The 21,049-nt window shown below is 30.7% G+C and overlaps 1 protein-coding gene across 1 annotated transcript in view; it reads right to left on the minus strand.

Annotated features, from left to right (window-relative positions):
• Positions 1–21,049, minus strand: part of LOC142349334 (uncharacterized) — a 63,169-nt gene that overhangs the window by 21,539 nt on the left and 20,581 nt on the right. The window lies entirely within an intron of this gene.

The raw sequence follows: 21,049 nt of genomic DNA on the forward strand, positions 1-21,049 counted from the left end.
TGTTCTACAAATCGAAAAAATCATTAAAAACTACTGCATGGATAGTTTTGCCACTATGTAGCCGATCAATTACGTAGCGTCTGGCCTGGTCAACATAGATCGCTACTTCATGGAACGAAATTCTGCCATCGTCAACTCCAATAAGAGTAAAAGCACAAAGACAGATAAGAGCACAAAAACTGATAAAATAAAAATAATAAATCAAAAACGCAGTTATGGCAATCCCAAGCTGAGGTCTGGAACCCTATTTGAGTGAACACCTTTAGTAAAAAGACCTAAAAAGTCGAAAGGAAAAGGAATGTCTGCGCTTTGATTACATGTTCAAGGACACATACAAAATGGACCATATATGGTAATTTAGCAAGACTATAAATGTTACCATAAAGGTTCCGTTTTACAGTAGAAAGAAAAAATATTGAAAACCTTTTTATCATGAAACGGACCATTTCTGGTGCCGTGCTATTCATATCAAGATTATATATTAAATAAAATCAAGGCATTTATGGTCCATACATGGTCCCTTTATGGTAATTAGGTTACTATTTATGATAAGTAATCCAAACTGAGGTTCGCGACCCAAGGACCAAGAGAGAGATATATACCACGAATTTGATTGCAGACAGGGGGTTCGGGTGTCGTCGACCTAATTTTCAGGACAAATTTTTGGTTGCAGCGTTTCATGTTGTCCATACCTGAATACCACATATAGGTTTGAATTCGGTCTCTCCCGTAAACAATTTTGGGTCTCAACCGCAATCAATTTCGATTAGTTCAGTTTGGCCCAGATCCACTATTGTTCGGGCTGGCTCACACCTGTTTTGGGTCTGTTCGGTTTGGTCCATAGCTATTGTAAGATCTGCCTAAGAAGTGTAATAAATTTATTAGAAATGTATTAAAAGAGTTGGTTCTAATCAGAGTTCAAGTAAGTCCTGATCAAAACCAAGAACGCCAGTCTAAGTTAAGAGCTTTCTGCAATTAATGGCCATTTTTGCAAGCAACATCTGATCTTTATCAACTAACCATCATAGTGATGGTTAAGAAGACACACTGATTCAACCTCCAAAAACTGCATTGTTCTTACAATTGGCGGTTTTGATTTAAAGAACAGTAAGAAAGTCAACCTTACTTTTCGCTCAAAAATGAAACGTGAAATGAAATATTAAAATTTGTATGGTTCTCCATGGCTAAATCAGTCTGGTTTAGAGTGAACAATTTATGTTCGTTATGGCTCATGGCCTGGTTGGTGTGGCCCAGGGTGACCAAAATTCTCTGTTGGATGAGGCCAGGGCAGTCAGAGTCCGTTCAATCTGGCCCATACCTGCCTTCTTGTCTTTTCAATCTGGAACCTCCGTCCATGCCCAGAATCCGTTTGGCACCTACCTGTTTTGGGTCAAAGAACTGCTCCTGGGAAGTTGGATCAACACGGGCATGGTTCAATTTCGTTTGTTTACTCCGTAACAATGCCTGTTTGAGGTGGTAAAACTTACGACAGGAAGAATTTTTTTAAGTTTTCAAGGCAAATTATTTGTATCATTGTCATTGACTTGGAACCAAAGAATTTTTTTAATTGGATATGCAGAAGAACTGTTCCAAATAAGTCGATTTCCTCTCAAGAAGAGCATCTCCCTCAAAAGAAGAATGACACTGTCAGCATTTTCGCAGTCCCACATTGCTCAATGAGTGAGAGTTTTTTAGACTTGAATGAGTGATGATAGTACAAATTTTTGGTTGGAACAAACTCTCTAATTATCTTTGCATCTTTGTTTTCACAATAATAGTAACTTCAAAAGCATTCCCACACCTTTATTTCAGTATTTTATTCGATATCAGGTTGGGTGTAAATGTATCCATCTGTAGGCTTGATTGCGGGGGGTAGACAAGCGGACCCGTCTCCATTTTGTGACTTCCAGCACACTGGCGTACTCGCACCACACTTACACTCGAACTTGAAATTGTCCTTGGTCGCATCCAGACAATAAGCTCCCATGGAACAAACATCTGTGCTCTTGTACTCAGTCACCGAGTCAATCACTGGTGGTACCTCTTCATCTCCCTGGGTCTAAACACTCAAAAACCTCCCAATGCTCGTTCCCAACTCTGCACGATGTTTACTTTTTCATTAGCTCTTTTTCAAAAAGCGTCTGAAAACAAAAACTTGTTGCAGTAAAACGCAACTGTAAAGAACAGGCAACTAAAATAGGTTTAATTTTAATATATCGACAGTCTTTATAATAAGCCGACAACACAAAAAGGTTCACTTGATTGCTCAAAGCTCATTAAATAATAACAACAAACCGAAAAATTAAAAACAGAAAAATGAACCCAGAATCAGCTGCCGGTCTTCAGCTCTTAGACATTCTAGACCTACCAATGCACTAGAAACTGTATAATTTGCTAAAGGCCAAGCATCTTTGATACCCATTAAATTGATCGGTTATTGTAAATCATGCCTACTAGTTGGCGTGAGGAAACAAATCAATTTTTTGACGACAACGTTTGATAAAAATAAATTCTTAGCTATCAAGAAGAAGTGAAGCCCATTTTTTGCATAATTGAATCAAATGAAAAAACCGTGTATTAAAAAAGAAATTCAGTTCAAGAAAAGAGAAACGACTATCAATGCTCTAATTATGAGCTACCTCCACTTTTCAATTGTTCTTCTATATCGCAAAATTTACAAAAAGAAAAAATTGAGTTGGACAGTCAAAGTAGCTTTCAATAGACTAAGCTAGGACTAGGCAATTTATCTAAAACTGAAACATGAGATGTTCCCAAAGAAATGTCCTCTGACTAGATAGCTCCCTTTTTCGCAACGAGTGGAACTACGCCCCAATTTCTTTCAGCCCAGAGGACGTCTTTTAAAATGAACTTTCGTTAAGAGAATAACCTCGGATTCTTTCAACCGATGTGTGTTAAGATAATAGTGAACTCCGAACTATTGGGGCTTTAGAGACCAATGAAAAAGACGGGAAAAGTTTAGAAGACGTTTAATGCTCTCCAAATTGTTCCACTTCTCCTATAAATGCTACTTAAAAGATAAAAAGAAACTTTAGAGTTACAACCTGAAACTCTGATAAATGATACTGAGATAAATTGACGTATTGAATAAGTTTTTAAACTGATATGAATTCCCAATTCTAAGTTAATCGAATGCAAAGCGCTTTCTCTTTTTTGAAAGGATTGTCAAGTGAAGAGAAAGGCAGGCGTTTTGCATTAAAAATTTTTGCAACAAAAAAAGAGGGGTCAAGGCAATCAGTTCACAGTTTGTGAAACCTCTGAATCAGAACTAAACTCAGTACAGTGCTCGATGACTTCTTGATATAGGTCCCCAGATGTTCAGACTCGATCAAGTTCTTAAGTAAATGATTCTCAACATAGAGATGTTGGCGCCCCTTCAAATCGGCTACAAAATCCATCAGACATCAAGAAATAACGTTTGAAGCTGAATAAACTTGATATTTGTCAAAACTAAAAAATGGTCAAAACTGAAAATTTTTACAAGTTGGGACCGAAAATCTGTACACCCTTCCCGATTTTTGGAAGGCAAAACCCGAGCAACCCGAGGTTATGCAACACGTTTAGGGTTACCTCTAAACAGTAGTGGCAAAAAGGTGGTATTTTGCCACTTCCTAATCGGAAGACTACTAAATACCAACACCTTTTTGCCACTACTCTATATACCTAGTACTTGCTTATACCCACCATTTTCTTCACTACTACATATTAGCTTTACATTATACGCAAAAATCAATCAAAATCAATCATTATTTTATGAATTACTCTGAGAGTGATTTTCACTCTTTATTTATGCTAAATCTGGTATTAATTAAGAAAAAAGGTCTAAATCTCAAATTAATATCAATAAAAACTAAAAACTACATCACAGATAAATTAAAAGAAGAAGAATTGGCTTCTTGAATATTATACTTATAAACATGCTCTCTGAATTGATTTCTAGTATGACCATATCTAAATCTATGAATATAAATACACAGTCTGCATTTCCTATTTCTAAATCTATATAATGATATATGTTTATAAATATTGCATATACTACATGTTAGATAATTATCAGGATCAGAGTAATGATATCCCAAATGCTCTATATAATCTTTCACTTTAGCCACATTTTTACATACATAACAAGAATATTCTAATTCTTTATAATTATTACAACATTCTTTCCAAGGTTTATTTATACACTTATTGCATTTCATTTTCATTTTTCGAAAAAATATTTTTTGATTATTTCCCTAAAAAAATACATCATGTCTCAATCAACTAATACTAGTGTCATAAACTTCTACGACGTCTGTAATTTATCCTTTGAATCAAAGAAGGTTTTTTACATGCATCAATCATACGATCTCAAACATAAGGAACTATTGGAGAAATGTTTGAGTCTGAAGAAGAAGAAATCTTAGGGAAGGTGTATAATTCGGATGAAGATGATTATATTATTAAAACTAGGACCAAAACTAAGGATATTATTAAAACTAAGGATATTATTAAAACTGAAACTGAAACTGAAACTATAACTGAACCATGCTGGGTTTCTGGCGATAAGTTTAAAAATCAGATTGGTCTACAAACTCACATGAATAAACACTGGAGAGAAAACGTTGTCTTAAACAATAATTATTATATTAAATCAAGCTTTAATCAAAGGCAGTTATATATTACTAAATCTAATGGTAGTTTTATCAAGGATATTAATGAACCAGTAGATTACATATTAGACGAGTTTAAACCATTTAAATCATATAAATATAAAGTTACTGTCAATTGCTTATATAAGAAGAGAGACTCAGAAGAAGAAAAGACTACTAATATAAACTTTAGAACTGATGAATATATGACTAAAGATCATCGACTGGATCTAAACCAATGGCTTGATCATGTGAGAGAAACGCATGAGTGTTACGGCTACGATTATGAGTTTATTGGAATAGCAGACATGCAAATAAATATAGAAAGGACTAAACCATCTTTAGGATCTTATACTGAACTACCACCAAATCTAAGAACTAGAACAATAGCTATTTTAGATAGTAAAGTAATAAATTTAAATGCTTAAGATTATGCATTACAGCTGCATTGCATCCTGTAACTGAACATTCAACTAGAAAAAATAAGTATATTAATAATCTAGTCGATGACTGGGAATATAATGAAACCGCATATGATTATATAACAAAAATCCAAAATAATTATAATATCAATATTTTGTTTTACAAGCCTGCTCAGGATAGTAACATAGCCAAAGTAGAACGGTTAGAGAAATTTTCTAACTTTGTAAAAGATAGACAAAATGTTAGGATCCTAGTCTGGGAAGAACACTGTGCCCTAATTAAAAATGTAGAAGTAATACTAGAAAGACCTAATACTAAACATGCAAAATTCTGGTTTTGTGATAAATGCACCTTTTGGTTTAGCTCTCAATATAAATATGAAACTCATGAATGTTGTGTCCAAATCAAACCAAAGTTTATTTGCCCCAAGTTAAAACAAATTAGGTTCAAGGATCAATATAAACAACAAGAAGTGAACAATGTTATATTTAGTGATATTGATGTTACATGAAAGGAACAGATGAAAAGATTGCTAGCAATACATATAAGATATCTGAACGTGTACCTATTGCTATTGGCTATAGTTGGCATAGCAAAGATGAAGTGCTTAGCAAAGATGAGGTATATAACAGATCAGCAAAGCTGTTACGCCAATCATACTTTGGCCCAGACTGCATCAAAGATTATGTTAGAGATTTATTAGAAATAGAAACAAAACAAAGTGTTAAGATAACAAAGCAATGCTATTGACAGAAGAAGATAAATTGCATCATGATACCTTTGATATATGTCACATTTGTAATAAAAAATGTGTTAATAAAGTTAGAGATCACTGTCACCAAACAGGTAGATATAGAGGCCCAGAATGTAAAATTTGTAACTTAAACTTTCAACATCAAAACTTCATATCAGTAATATTTCATAATGGAAAAGGCTATGACTTCAATCTATTATTTAATGAGATATTTAAACAGAATAATAGCAGTAGAAGAATTGATATCTTGCCTAATATTAATAGTAAAGCTAGAATGTTTAGAGTGGGTATATTAAAATTTATAGATAGTTACAGTTTCTTGACAATGTCTCTTGATAAAATAGCAAAGGTTTACAACATAAAAAATAAAACATAATATCCTTATGAATACTTTAAAGATGGGAATAGTTATAATAATCAACTTGGCAATCTATCAATTCAAGACTTTAGATCATCACTAACAACTAAATTACCAACCCAAGTTGAAGTAGATTATTTTAATAATTCTAACAGTAAAAAAACAGGTAAAGAATTAACAATAGAATATATGGAAAATGATATATTCATAATAGGGCATTGCTTCAGTCTAATTGTTAAGTTGATCATGAATACAAATAAACTCAATCCTCTACATTATATTACTCTACCAAGCTACAGCTTCGATTGTTTCTTAAAACTAAGCAAAGTTGAATTAGACACAATACAAGATGAGCAAACAGTAAAAGACTTCATTAGTGCAGTGAGAGGTGGCATATGTGGTGTTATGAGTAACAGATATATTAAAAGTCAAATTGAAAGCTATAGACAAAATCAAAGTCAAAGTCAAAGTCAAAGATCAATGGAAGAGCATGACCGGAGGTCCATCTGGTGCATCGATGCCAATATCTTATACGGTTATGCACTAATGCAAAAGCCACCATATAAAGATTCTGAGTACTCCAATACAACTCTAGATAAAGTATTAAATACTTCAGATGATAGTGATTATGGCTATTGGCTTATCAGAGATTTAGAATATAATAATGAATGTAAAGAGAGAACTAGCAACTTCCAACTACTACCCCATGGAAGATTAGTAGAGAATAATGAACTGGGATACAAACAGAGACCCCCAACTTCATCAAAAAGCAAGAAGCTAATATTAGATCAGAGTAATAAATATGAATACCCAATACACTATCGGATGTTAAAGTTTGTTTTTAAGATGGTTATAAAAGTTACTAAAGTCCATAGAGTAAATAAATTTAAACAAGATTATATAATTAGAGACTACATTGAACTTAATTTTAAAATGAGTGCTGAAGCTAAAACTGAACCTGAGAAAGATATATTTAAGTTAATGATTAATTCATTGTTTGGTAAAAGTTGTGAGAATCCATTAAAGTATCTAGAAGCTAAGATTCTAACCGACGATTATGAAATACTTAGAGCTCTTAGTAAACCAACATGTAAAGATGTAATTAGATATGAAAACTACACTCTAATAGAATTCCATAAAAAGGAAATACAATATGATGAGCCTATATATCTAGGCTCTACTGTATTGGAGTAAAGCAAACTCCACATGTACAAAATTTATTATGATGTACTAGAACCATCACTTAGAGATTTAATAATACAATATATGGATACTGACAGTTTTATATTAAGCTTTAGCCAGGGTAATGTTGACAACGGGCACATGGACTTGTCCAATCCAGATATTCCCATAAAAACAAACAATAAAGTCCCCGGCAAGTTTAAGCACGAGCTGTGGAGTAAAATAATAGAAGAATTTATTGTAATAAAACCTAAGACTTATAGTATCAAGAATTATGGGGCTAAAGAGAAAGGAATAAAGAAAGAAAGTAATGGAAAGCATGAGGAATATTATAGTGCTCTTATAGATAATAAGGAAACTATAGTAGAGGAAAGCAGGATTCAAAAAGTAGGAAGTTGTCTGGCCACAATTTAGATAAGTGAAAGAAATTTAAGTAATTTTGATGATAAAAGATTTTATGTAAATAATATAAAAAGTTATCCCCTAGATGAGAACATGTATCTATTCAAAAGAAATCTAGTAAACAAAACCTGCAAACAGACTTCATCTGTGGCAAGCCAGCAGGTTGGGGGACCAAGGCCAAAGGCCCTTCCCTAATTAATAACACTACCTTAGAAGTATTAATAAAATTAGGGTTAGATATAAGTAAAGAATCATTAGAAGCACTAATCTGGGAACCAGCTCCGCGGATAAATAATATTAAAGAATTAACAATTAAGGGAGATAGAAAGTTTATTGAAACCGCTATTGGATTATATAATAACCTAACTACTTAATATAATAATATTTTTATATATATAAAAAATGACTAAACTAAAAACATTTATAGAATTAAACTTTCTAGAAAAACAAAACAGAAAGAATAGATTAGAAGATATATTAAAACAACAAGAATTTTATGGTGAAATAGAACAGTTATTTGATCCTTTAAATAAAACTTTAAATGCGAACAGTGAACACAATCTAGTAAGCATTAAGTGAACAAACATTAAGGGCAATAGATTGGCAAAGTCAAGAGTTAGATAAACAGACTAAGATGATCCAGCAAGCTGGCTCCCAGTTTAATGAAGCATTAATGAAGTCCAATGGTGAAGCTGCAGAGAAAGCTCCAGATAAACCAGGAATGTTTGTAGATAAAGACACAGCTCAAATTCTTAATTTAATGTCAGTTCAATCTAGCCATCAATTAAAATTAAAGTTAGGAAATTTATATATCGCTGAATTTGAAATGAATTGTGTTAAACTAATTTATCAAGAAAATGCATTTATAGTTGAGGATAAAATATATGAACTTTCTGATGAGTTTTTAAATTTTCTTACTAACCCAGATATAAAATATGGTGAAATCGAGGAAGACGAGAACAAAATTAAAAAGTTTTTACTAGAGATTAGATATGATTTAGGAAAAAGAGATAAGAAAAGTGGTAGATATAGAGCAATAAAACATATAATTGGGGTAAAAGATGAGGTATTTGGTAGAGGACTAAATAGCAACCCTAACCAACAAAGTTGCCACCACTACGTGGACCCAAATAGTTTAATAGAAAGATTAGAATTATTAATACTAGAAACAAAAGCTGGTCATGATGGATTATATGATGAAATGCTAGATATATCTAAGCAACTATTATCTATGAATATTATTAATCAAGAGCAACTAGATCATTTTGTTTTCAACTATGGTAAATAAACAAAAAAGAACAAAGCTATCAGGGAAGCTGTTTCACAGATCAGGGAACCTGCTTTGCAGTTGACTACATTCATAAAAAATATGGAAAAACAACAACAACTATTAGCAAAAGAAGTATTCAGTCCTCAAATTACAAAGTTTAGAAGACAAAGAATAATACCATTATATAAAGATGAAACATGGTCAGCTGATTTAATTGATAAGTCATCTCTAAGTAAATACAATAATAATTATAAGTTTATATTAACTGTTATGCATGGGCTATTCCATTTAAGAACAAATCTGGTTTATCTATAACTAATGGTTTCAAATCAATTTTATCAGAAGATCCACGGAGTGGCTTTGAAAGTCAACATAGTTGCGATTCCACCCGTCGAAAACCAGAAAAGTTATGGGTAGATAGAGGTAGTGAGTTTTACAATAAAACATTTAAATTTTTACTTAAAGAATATGAAACAAGACTATATTCTACATACAGTGATTTAAAGGCTGTTGTTATAGAGAGGTTTAATAGAACATTATTACTTATAATTAATAAAACAATGTTCATCAATGGTGATGGTAATTGGGTAAATATACTAAATGATGCAGTCATAACATAAAACAATAACATTAATTCAACAATTAAAATGACACCTGTTGTTGCTTCTAATAATCTCGATAAGGTTAAATACTCATTCATTTACAGGAATATTAAACATAAACTTAAAATTTGTGGTTATGTCAGAAATTCAGATAAACGTAATATCTTCTCTAAGGGATACACTTCTAATTGGAATAGAGAATTGTTTAAAGTTAATGCAGTTCTAAAAACACAACCACCAACATATAAAATAGAAGATATTAATCGAGAGATAATAGAAGGTAAATACTATGAACAGGAATTATTAAAACCCGAGTTTGACTTTGAATCAAATAATAAAGTTCTAGAATCATTAAATACATTTCTTAATATAAATAATGACAAGAAATAGATTTAACCAAGCGAAACATCATATGGGGAATGGAAACAACTTACCACTAAGTAGGGCTCGTGGGTTATTCCTAGAAGATAATGATAATATTGATATGACGGATACCTATAAAATTACGAATGTACATTCCTCCGATAGATGAAAAAGATGTTGTTAATAAAAAGTATTGTGACAATAACTTATTATCCTCTTCTAATAAAATAGATAGTTTAAGTAGAAACATAACTGAACCATGAAAGGGTGATTTTGATAAAATTACAACTAAAACATTACAACTAAATGAAACACAAGTTAATGATGAACTAATTAGTGTGTTTATTGAATCAGCAAATGAAGTCACAAATACTGTTAAGTTTTGTAATAAAGTTGCTGCTGATACTATCTCCAAACATAATCAATTAAAACAAGAATTTGATAACATTAAGTTTAATCAGAATATCACTAACATGCAACTAGATGATATATTTACTACAGGTCTAAAGAAATTAATAAAAAGACTAATTCTGCCGTTGATGAAGTACTTATAAAGAATAAAAAGACAATAGTACAATATATAGTTTTTATACTTTTCAAAGTAAGTTACTTGATGATAAAGAGCAAGAAAAACTAGAGAAGCATTATGGCTTTAAACAAAAAGAAATAATGAAAGAAATAGAAAGAATTTTTACTAATTAAAATAACCGAAACTATGACTAACCCAACAGCACCGAGTGAGAGATTACTGTATCCCAACTTGTCAACCGTTAATGAACAAAACATTCTGCAATACATGCTACGAAAGGATTCAAGCTAATAATAAATTTAACAACAATATTAACATTATAAAAGATATTAGAAATTATTATGAAACTGAAACTAATAATTATAATAAGAAGTTAATTAGATATGAGAATTATATTAACATAGCTGAGATAACAGAAATAGTATAATCATCTATAGCAACAACTGCAACATCAACATCAATTGCATTAACATGTATAGGATTACCTTATTCTATACCAACAGCTTTTGCTACAGCAACTGTTTGTGGTTCATTATCAAAAACAATTAGTACTAAAATAAGAAATAAAATTATAAAGCATTCACAAATGTATATTTTAAGTAAACAGTTTAGTGATAAGTTTAATAGACTATATACTAGATCAATGAATGATAATAAAATAGATAATGATGAATACAATGAATTAGTCAAGGTATATGAAAAAAATAAGAAGAACAAGAAAAACAAGCTGAGTATTTTTTTAGATTAAAGTTGATAGTGTTTAGTAACAGTAGTATGTTTAGTAATAATAATATTAGTATTAAAATTTATCGATAATTATAAACATAACAGAATTATAATCACAATCATAACCATAAACATAATATAATCATAATCATAAACATAATCATAAACATAATATAATTATAATCATAATCAAATAATTATCTTTTCTTTGTACCTAAGTATAAAACTCTTCCTTTTTGTACTACTTTTATACCTTCACCAGTAGTCGCAAATTTAATTAAATCAGGTGTGGCTGATAAAGCAGCTCTAGGGTTTCTAGATGCAGCTGCACGTCCTATTTTACTTGCTATTTCTAATGCTCATACTGGATTATTAGCAACTTTCTTTCCAAAGTTAACCGTAGCTCTACCAACACTTTTAAATATATCTTTCAATCCCTCTGCTTCTATTGTTGCATCAGATACTGTCATTGATTTATTCCTTCCACATATAACACAATTACCCAATTACATTTTAGTACCTTTTGAAGTAATAAAACCTCTTATATTAATAGTACCACTAAAATGTCTGCCAGCAACACAATATGAATTAGTTTTGAATTTGTTTAAAAGACTCAGTTCTATATATAAAAATAACGGAAGTTAAAAAGTATAATTCCTTTGATGTTATTAACCCTACGAGTTCCACCCGCGAGCGAAACTCGGAGCCTAAGCCCAGGGTTAAACCTAAAGCCAAACCCAAACCCCAAACTAAATTTGAAGCTAGAGGCTTAGCTCTAGAGAACAAAAAGAAATTAGATATTATTTATGCTAAGGGTTTTGCTAAGACTAGTAGGAAATAGTTATAATTTTATTTATGATATAATATCAACCATCTTGTTACCATCACTATTCACACTAATAACCTTTCTAGTTAATACTAATGCATGACATATAATATCTGCAACTGCAGCACTAAATCTAAAATTAAGTTGTATTGGTTTTGGACCTATATGATCACTTTGATATCTAATATCGAACACATATATTGTATAATTACTTTTGAATAATCTATGATTAATATATGGTTTTATATTATGTGGTAGCCCATTATAACCTTTATTAAAGCTAACAATCTTTTTAAAAGCTTCATGATAATTATTAGCACCATAATTAATATTCATTCTCTCCTCGGGATAAAACTAGCTACCAATCATACAATAACATTCAGTAACATTTATTATATGAAATGTACTTGCATCATGAGTTTGTTCATTAACATTATTATTTTCCAAACCAACTATTATATATTGCGGTCTTTCCATACCTAGATCAAACAGGAAGTTAGTAGCTTTGGGTACATTCTTATAAAATGTCTTTCTTTCATAATAGCTAAAGTCTACATTATTCTTTTTAATGAAGCCCTTTTGCACAATAATTCTATTGTCATTACTAGGCACAAATTGTCATCAAAACTGGGCACTAACCATGATATATCTCTAATATCTATATTATCATCATTAGCAATTGCACCAGGATTAGCATTAACTCTATATAGAGCTCTATCATCATTATTCCTTTTTAATATTAGTTTAAATCCTAAACCATATATAATCTTTTCTAAATCATTTACAAAACCAAATAGATCACTGATCTTAATCATCATATACATATGACCTCTTTCTGCAGCAACATGGTCACCTTTAAGTTGACTATCTCTATTGCCTTGATTTCTAACAAAACCACTTTCATATTTTTCGCCAATACTCATAACTTGTTAAAAACTTATACATCAATAGATTAGGATGACAATGATCTATATATTCAATAGTCCTACCACCACTAGTTTCAAGCTTAATTGAACTAAACAATGCCATCATACCATAATTAACTAATCTGATATTAGCATCATTAGCAAATACACCACCAGCATCATCTGATACAACAAACTCTTTCTCTAGATATGAATCATGTATATTTAAATGATTCTCTTCTCTATTGAGTATGATATTAATGTTAGTATTGATTGTATTCACTGTTGCTAGATTATTTGGTTTATATTTTAAAATCGTATTTTTGTGTACATCATTATTATAACCATAAGTTGTATCCAAATTTAAATCCATTTCTATTAGATAAAAAATGTATAACTAAATATGTATAACTAACTATAGATATAACTATCAGGAAAACTGTTTGGGTGGCCACAAGCAGAGCTCGTTCGCAGATAAAAATAGCTTTATTTGAAATAATAAAACTGACTGACAATTTAATTCTATATGAACTACAAAAAATACATGAAACTCTAACTAAAACTAAAGAAGAGCATACACTTAACTTTAGACTGATAAAGCCAACAGAAAAATTTAACTTTAGTGAACCTATACTTAACTCATCAAAATTAGGTTTAATTAGATTATCTGTTTATAACACAGTGTTTAATGTGAATAGAAGGAACAATCAATTCTTATATGCTAGTACTGTTATAGATAGCGAAGAAGCTTTACCTCAGGCTCTTAGTTCTAACCCTAGCTCAAGACCAAACCCCAACTCTAATGGCGAAGCATCGGTGAAACCGGTTCCCGGATGGACGAAGTCCCATTTTAGCCCAAACATTACATCTGTCCTTAATTATTATTATAATGGAATCCCGTTGCTATTTTCAACTATTACACCAGGAGCATATGAGTTAACTGACATAGCAGAAATAATAAAAGAAGAAACTGATGGTAGTGTTATAATAGAACCTGATAAGAATACGATGAAATCTAAAGTGGAAATCAAACAAGAATCACTTACGTTTTAAGAGTACTTAAGTTTTTCTTTACATCAGATGTAACCAGCAACAACTTCGTTGATCTGATGTAGTCAGCTGGGCGAAGCTCCATTTGTGTTAGCAGTCAAACCTAGACCTAAACTTAGACTCAAACCTAGATCTAGACCTAGACCAAGACTTAGATCTAGACTTAGACTTAGACTTAGACTTAGACCAAGACCTAGACCAAGACTAAACAGTTCCTATTTCCTAATAATCATAACATATTTGAAATAATATTTCCCCTTAAAAAATAATAAAAATGTTTAGTATCAAATGCGATGAATGTAAAAATAAATCCTGGAGTCAGAGTTGTAATTGGTGTCAGGGTAAACCATATCAATGCGTTGTATGTAATAGGGTTATAACAAATGGAGATAAACATAGTCATTTACTAGAACATCATGATTATCCTAATCAATATCTAACATGTAGAAAATGTAAATTGTATAAACATATTTCTAAATCGATTTAAACAATTCTATTGTAGACTATGTGACAAAGAAAGATTCAGGAGAAGGAAACCAAGTGAAACATGGAAACCAAGTGAAGCATGGGAACCAAGTGAAACATCAAATTAAAAAATAATAATTAATTTATAATACTCTCCGATCCCAATTAATTCTTAGATTACCATTAATATTTTTATTTTTAGTTGTATCAATGACAATATAATTATAAGGCTCTTTCATATGTTAGCAAAATCATTATAACTAAGTTCAATATTATTAAAGAAATCTTGATATATTGATGCTAGGATATTACCTCTCTGTTCAAATAAAATAAATAGATTACAGTTCTCTCTAACACTCTGCCTATCCAGAGAGAACAGGTTTTGATTAAGATATATCATATTGCAATTATTATGTCTACCTCTACAAAAGTATTCATTATTTACTGGTTCTTTGGCTCTAACATCATCGAATATCCTTAGTTTCTTTAAGTCTTTGGGTAGTTTATCAGGAGATGGTAAATCTTTTATATCTTTAATAAATACTATAATTGCTTTATTGTTTATTCTTTCTAATCCATTGTATTGATCACCAGGTCCAATGATGTATAGCTTATCAAAATATATACTAGCTAGAATTAGTTTTTTTAATAAGAATGTCTTACCACATTCACCAGGACCAGATATTATACATCTAAAGTTATCCGGGAATTCAGCTTCAGTAGTTATATTATCATCATTTAGCCATGATTGTAGATGTTCATTTATGTTTACAGAGATTTTGTTACTATGACATTCATTGTTGTTAGGTTTACCCCTTTGATGCAACTTCGTCCATGCTTCATCATGTTTTTCATCAAATATATATATATATATATATATATATATATATATAATATATATATATAGTTGTCTTTATCATTAACTTTATCATCTGCGAAGCAGGTTCCCTGTTTAACATTATCATTATCATTATTAGCAAAGCTACTTCGTAGATGATTAACATTATCATTATCATTAACATTATCATTATCGCTATTATTATCATTAACATTATCATTAACATTATCATTAATATTATTATTATCATTATCATTAACATTATCATTATTAGTAAAGCTACTTCGTAGATCATTATCTTTATCATTAACATTATCTTTAACACTATCACTATCTTTATCATTATCATTATCATTATTATTATCATTATCATTACCTTTATCATTATCATTATCATTATCATTATCATTATCATTATCATTATCATTATCATTATCATTAACATTATCATTAACATTATCATTATTAGCAAAGCTACTTCGTAGACCTTTACTACAACCTAAACAAAAACACTTATTATATAGTCTTGGAAATTTACATTGATTAACTAGAATATTCAAAGCACTCTTAATTCTTAATCCTCTATCAATAAGATAGATCATATATAAACAATCAGCCCCACTATAAGATTCATCATATTGTTGTATTCTCTCATTAGAGCCTAGATCAACATATTCTTCTAAAAATAATGGTGGAGTCTCAACGCCAAAACTATCAAATTAATACACAGGACCAACTTCTCTTCTTATAACTAAAACCCAATGTGTACCATCAGTTGGATGTAAATTTACAATATTGTTGGAGTTGTTGTCATTAATATTATCTGGAGTCTCACCACTCATTACAATTTCAATTGGTATTAGACTTATATCTTTTCCTATATCTTTTATTCTGATATCGCTAATAGCACTATTATCAATATTAAAATTGTTATTGAATTCCTCAAAAGTTAGGATAAGCATTTTTTATATAATAAATTTAATAAGTCTAAGTCTAAGTCTAAATCAAGTCTATATTTTATATATAAAACTGGAGACGGGTAGTGTGGTTTTCATTTTATTTTTAATAATTATACTTTGTTTTATAATATATGATTCAATACCGAGTAAATACACAAAACTAGAAGAAAACTTTGGTGGATTTATGAATAGGAGTCTACTTAGATTTGAAAATGAAAAGTCACCATTAAATACTATTGTTTATGGTGGAACTGGCACAGGGAAAACAAATTTTATTAGACAATACTTAAAATTATACTCAGTCCAAATCCAAGACCAAAACCAAAACTAAGACCAAAACCAAAACCAAAACCAAAACAAAGACTAAGCTAAAAATATAGTTATAGTGTGTAAAGATGAGAGAGACTGGATAGATCTTGAGTCTAATAAGTTTTGTACTGGGTTTAATAAATGTGATTTAAATATGATCACAAAAAATAATATGCATAAATTTCAAAATTGTGTAATAGTACTTGATGATATGGGTGATAGGTTAAATAAGGATATAGCTTATTATTTTACTCAAGGTAGACATTATAATATTCAAATGATTGTAATGTGTCATAAACCAGCTCAAATAATTAATACAGCAAGAATGACTTGTGATACTATTTACTTAACAACTTATAATGGACCTGATCTATTTAAAAAATTTAATGAGATATATAAATGTGAACATGACTTTAGTAAAATAATTAGTGGGTTAAATAGTAACCATTATAATTGTACAGATGGAATGTCAGATGAACTTCGTTATGGTATAATTAAATATAATAAGAAGGAAAATACTTTTATTATTATTAACAGTAATAGAACAATGATATATGATTCAACAGTTGGTTTCCTTGATTTAAAAGCTCTTAGTTTAAAAGATGAATTAGAAAGAGAAGATATAAATAAACTTATAGCATATATGAAACCACTCATGATAAATGCAACAGATAGAAATACCATTAATCATTATAATTATCAGTTCTATTTTAATAAATTTCTCAAATTAAATAATATTAAAATTCAAAATGATGTTTTAACAAAAGAGATGGTTACAGGAAAAGTATGAATTATTTATCAACTATTGGTGGAATTATAGGCTCAGGTTTAATTATAATTAGTTATTTTTATTCCGATATGATATCAAGAAATGCTGGGGTATTAGCAATGGGAGCAAGTACAATGTTGAATAGAGTAAGTACATTGGTTAATGTTGGATATGGAGAAGAGTTGGATAATGATCTACAAACGGACGAAGTCCGTGGCAAGCCAAGCGGTTATACTGATCTGGGAACCAGTTACACTGATAGTGAAACATGGGCGAAGCCCAATCTGGAACCAGTTACACTGATCTGCAAAATACAATACAAGAAGAACATATAAATGAAGAGATGGGAGTTTTAAATAGAAAGGGAGGAAAATTTTTAACTATATGAAAATAATGAAGAATTCAGAGAAGAGCTTATAAATTTTATTAGAGATAAAAAAAGAATTAGACCCTGAATTGATTTTAGATAAGAGATGTAAAACTAATACACTCAATACGTTAGGAAATAAATATTTAGCAGAGGGTATCACATCTAAAGATAATACTAAACATTTAAATGAAATAATGGCTAAATATTATCTGCGGAATGATTAGATAAATATTATAAATTACCCTATTTTAAATGCTTTTAAAATGTTTCGAGTGTAACTATAAATGTGGAAACATTGCTTGTTTAAAATATCATTATGAATCATGACATAAAGATAAAACTGATAAATGTATATGTGGTAATATAAAACTAAGTAGTGTTTGTTGCTAATAATTTTTCTCTAGGGGGTTGTTCTTTAAAAAATGAATCTAGTTCTAGTTCTGGTTCTAGTTCTATCTATGACTCTAACTCTAACTCAGACCCTAGCCCTAACCCTAACCATAACCCTAACCTTAACCTTAGCCCTAACCCTAGCCCAAAAGTCTTAATTAGAAGTTGTAGTAAATGTAATTATATAAAACCACTAACTGATTTTGATGAGAGTAAGTATCCATGTAGAAATTGTACTTCTGCTAAAGTTAGTTGTCCATATTGTGCTTCTGTTGTGAGATATGATGGGATAAGGGCTCATGTAAAGAAACAACATCCAGATGTAGATATACCTAAGGGATTTAGTAGAAATCTGAGTGAGAAAGCAATTAATCCTGGATCAACAAAGTTGCCACTATATACATCATTAGGTGGATCAACAAAAGATCCTATTATTACATTAAATGGGGAAAGTCGTTCGTGTAAATATTATAATTTTGTATCATTTCTTATAAATAATGGGTTAAATTTAGAAAAAGTAAAAGAGAATATAAATTTATTGAAGAGTATAGATAATTTAAAATAAAAAAAATAGAAAAGTAAAAAAAAATAAAAATTCATTAAAAAATTTAGATAATTTTAAAATTTATTTAAAAAAGAGGGAAATCACTCTTTAAGCGCAAAAAATGGTGATTTTGTAATGGGACATCACTCCGATAGGGGCGATTTTGCTCTTAAAGAGTGATTCGCTCTTAAAAGAGGGATTTCGCTCTTATTTTGAAATTTGCTTTATTTTTTTTAATAAATTATTAAATTTTGCTATTACTTTGGGTTTTAGCTTAATTATGACTTATCCAACTAGTAAATTGAAAACAAGGATCTTAATATTTTATAAATATTAGCAAAAACTTAAAATTTACAAAAGAGTTAAGCTGGTTATTTTTTTCAAGTTGTTCGCAAGTTGGTTTTACGTGCTTTTTACACGGTCTCACTAGTTTTATACTAGTATCTGGGATACGTCCACAGGAGTCGGTGGGGATTGAACCCGAACTATCGGTCTGATAACGGTTATATACCAGCTTAACTCGACACTAGTGTTTTGCACTAAGTGAGACAAGAAATGATAGATTTTGAGTGAAAATAAAGGTAATAAATAGTAGTGAATAAAATGGGGGTATAAGCAAGTAGTAGATATTTAGAGTAGTGACAAAAAGGTGTTGGTATCTAGTCATCATCCGATTAGGAAGTGGCAAAATATCACCATTTGCTACTACTCTAAACTACTCGTGGACCCAACGAACGTTATTGCATCAGACCCACAAGTGTGGCTATTAGCAATTTTTTGGTGCAAATTGGCATTTTTTGGAAATTATATTTTTTGGTCACTTATATTTGAATTTCTTAAATTGTTTGTTTAATGATAATATAGATGACCATTAAATGGGGAGTGTACAAATTTTTCGTCCCAAAATATAAAAATTTTGATTTTTGACAATTTTTGAATTTTGACGAATTTCAAGTTTTTTCAGTTTCAAACGTTATTTGTTGATGTCTGATGGCTTTTGTAGCTGATTTGAAGTGGCGCAACGTCCTTTTCAATTACCCATCGCAAAACTTTACTCTTTTCTTCTAAGATACGCCTGGTATCATTGTCGAAATTTTCAAAATACGTTGGTTGTAATATTAACCTCTGCTGTTGTCTGTTTTCTTCAAGTCATCGTAAGTTTCGAAGAAACATTGATATGCTCTTTCTGCAGATACTTCTCTATTCTGAGCCAATTGACTTTTCACACCAGCAAGTTGTCCGTTCATTGTTTTGAGCAATTCAGCATGCTCACATTCTAGTCTCCTGAGTTGGCCTGACATCTTGTAGTCAGCCGCTTTCCAATGTCTATCGGGGCTCTTTCTCACCATCGTGAGAATTTCGTTCTGGTCCAGCAAATTGAATCGAAGATTCGTTGCTGTTCGTGTTGTTGTTGATGTCCGGGTCGGCGTAGTAGTTTAGAGGTAACCCTAACCGTATGCCATATCCTCCGGTTGCTAGGGTTTTGCTTTCCAAAATTCGGGGGGGGAGGAGGGGGATGTACAAGTTTTTGGTCCCAACTTGTAAAAATTTTCAGTTTTGACCATTTTTGAGTATTGATAAATTGCAGATTTTTTCAGTTTCAAACGTTATTTCTGGATGTCTGATGGCTGCTTTAAAGTGGCGCCATTATCGCGGGCGCTGTTTTGGCCCGGAAACTATCTCGGAAACAGCCAAATGTTGCGGCTGCTCAAGAATCTCAGCGGAACCGATATATCACAGCCTGGTTCTCAAGTTTTTTGCCGGCCTGGTTTTTCACAGTTTTCGATTGACTAAAAATCTCGCAGAAGTTATTAGTTGCACGGACATTTTAAAGGACTGTAACTTTAATTTTAGTTATTGAAGTTGAGAAAATCCTTAGTGTTAGTCTATGTTCAATCTCGTGCTGAAGTTTGTAAGGCTTCAACCAATGTTAGTAATGTTGCTAACTTCTCGTTAAGTAAGCTCAATTAATTTACACTCGCAAGATCATAAGATCTATCAAACTTAGCAAAAAGACTAAAGTTGATAAAGAATCAAATTTTAGTCAGTCTGAGAGCCAAAATTACAGTTTCTAATGGTTCTAAATACAATTCAGTTTCACTATTCAAACAATTGGTTATTGTAAATAATCAAGTATTTATCATTTAAAAAAATCATCACTACTGGTTTCTGATTGGTTAATCAAGAAAATGATTTAGGTCAATAATTACATAGTATATATCAAATTACAGCAATAATTTTTTTATTGACATAAGCACGGATGGTTATTAGGTTGGCTAGAAATGCCTCGAAGGTACGGTATTTGACCTTTATTGGTCATCTAAATTATCATAAAATAAACAACCTAATAAATTAAACAACATATG

The sequence above is a fragment of the Convolutriloba macropyga genome, chromosome 1 (genome assembly GCF_964194025.1).
Source record: "Convolutriloba macropyga chromosome 1, txConMacr16.3, whole genome shotgun sequence".
Lineage (NCBI taxonomy): Eukaryota > Metazoa > Xenacoelomorpha > Acoela > Convolutidae > Convolutriloba > Convolutriloba macropyga.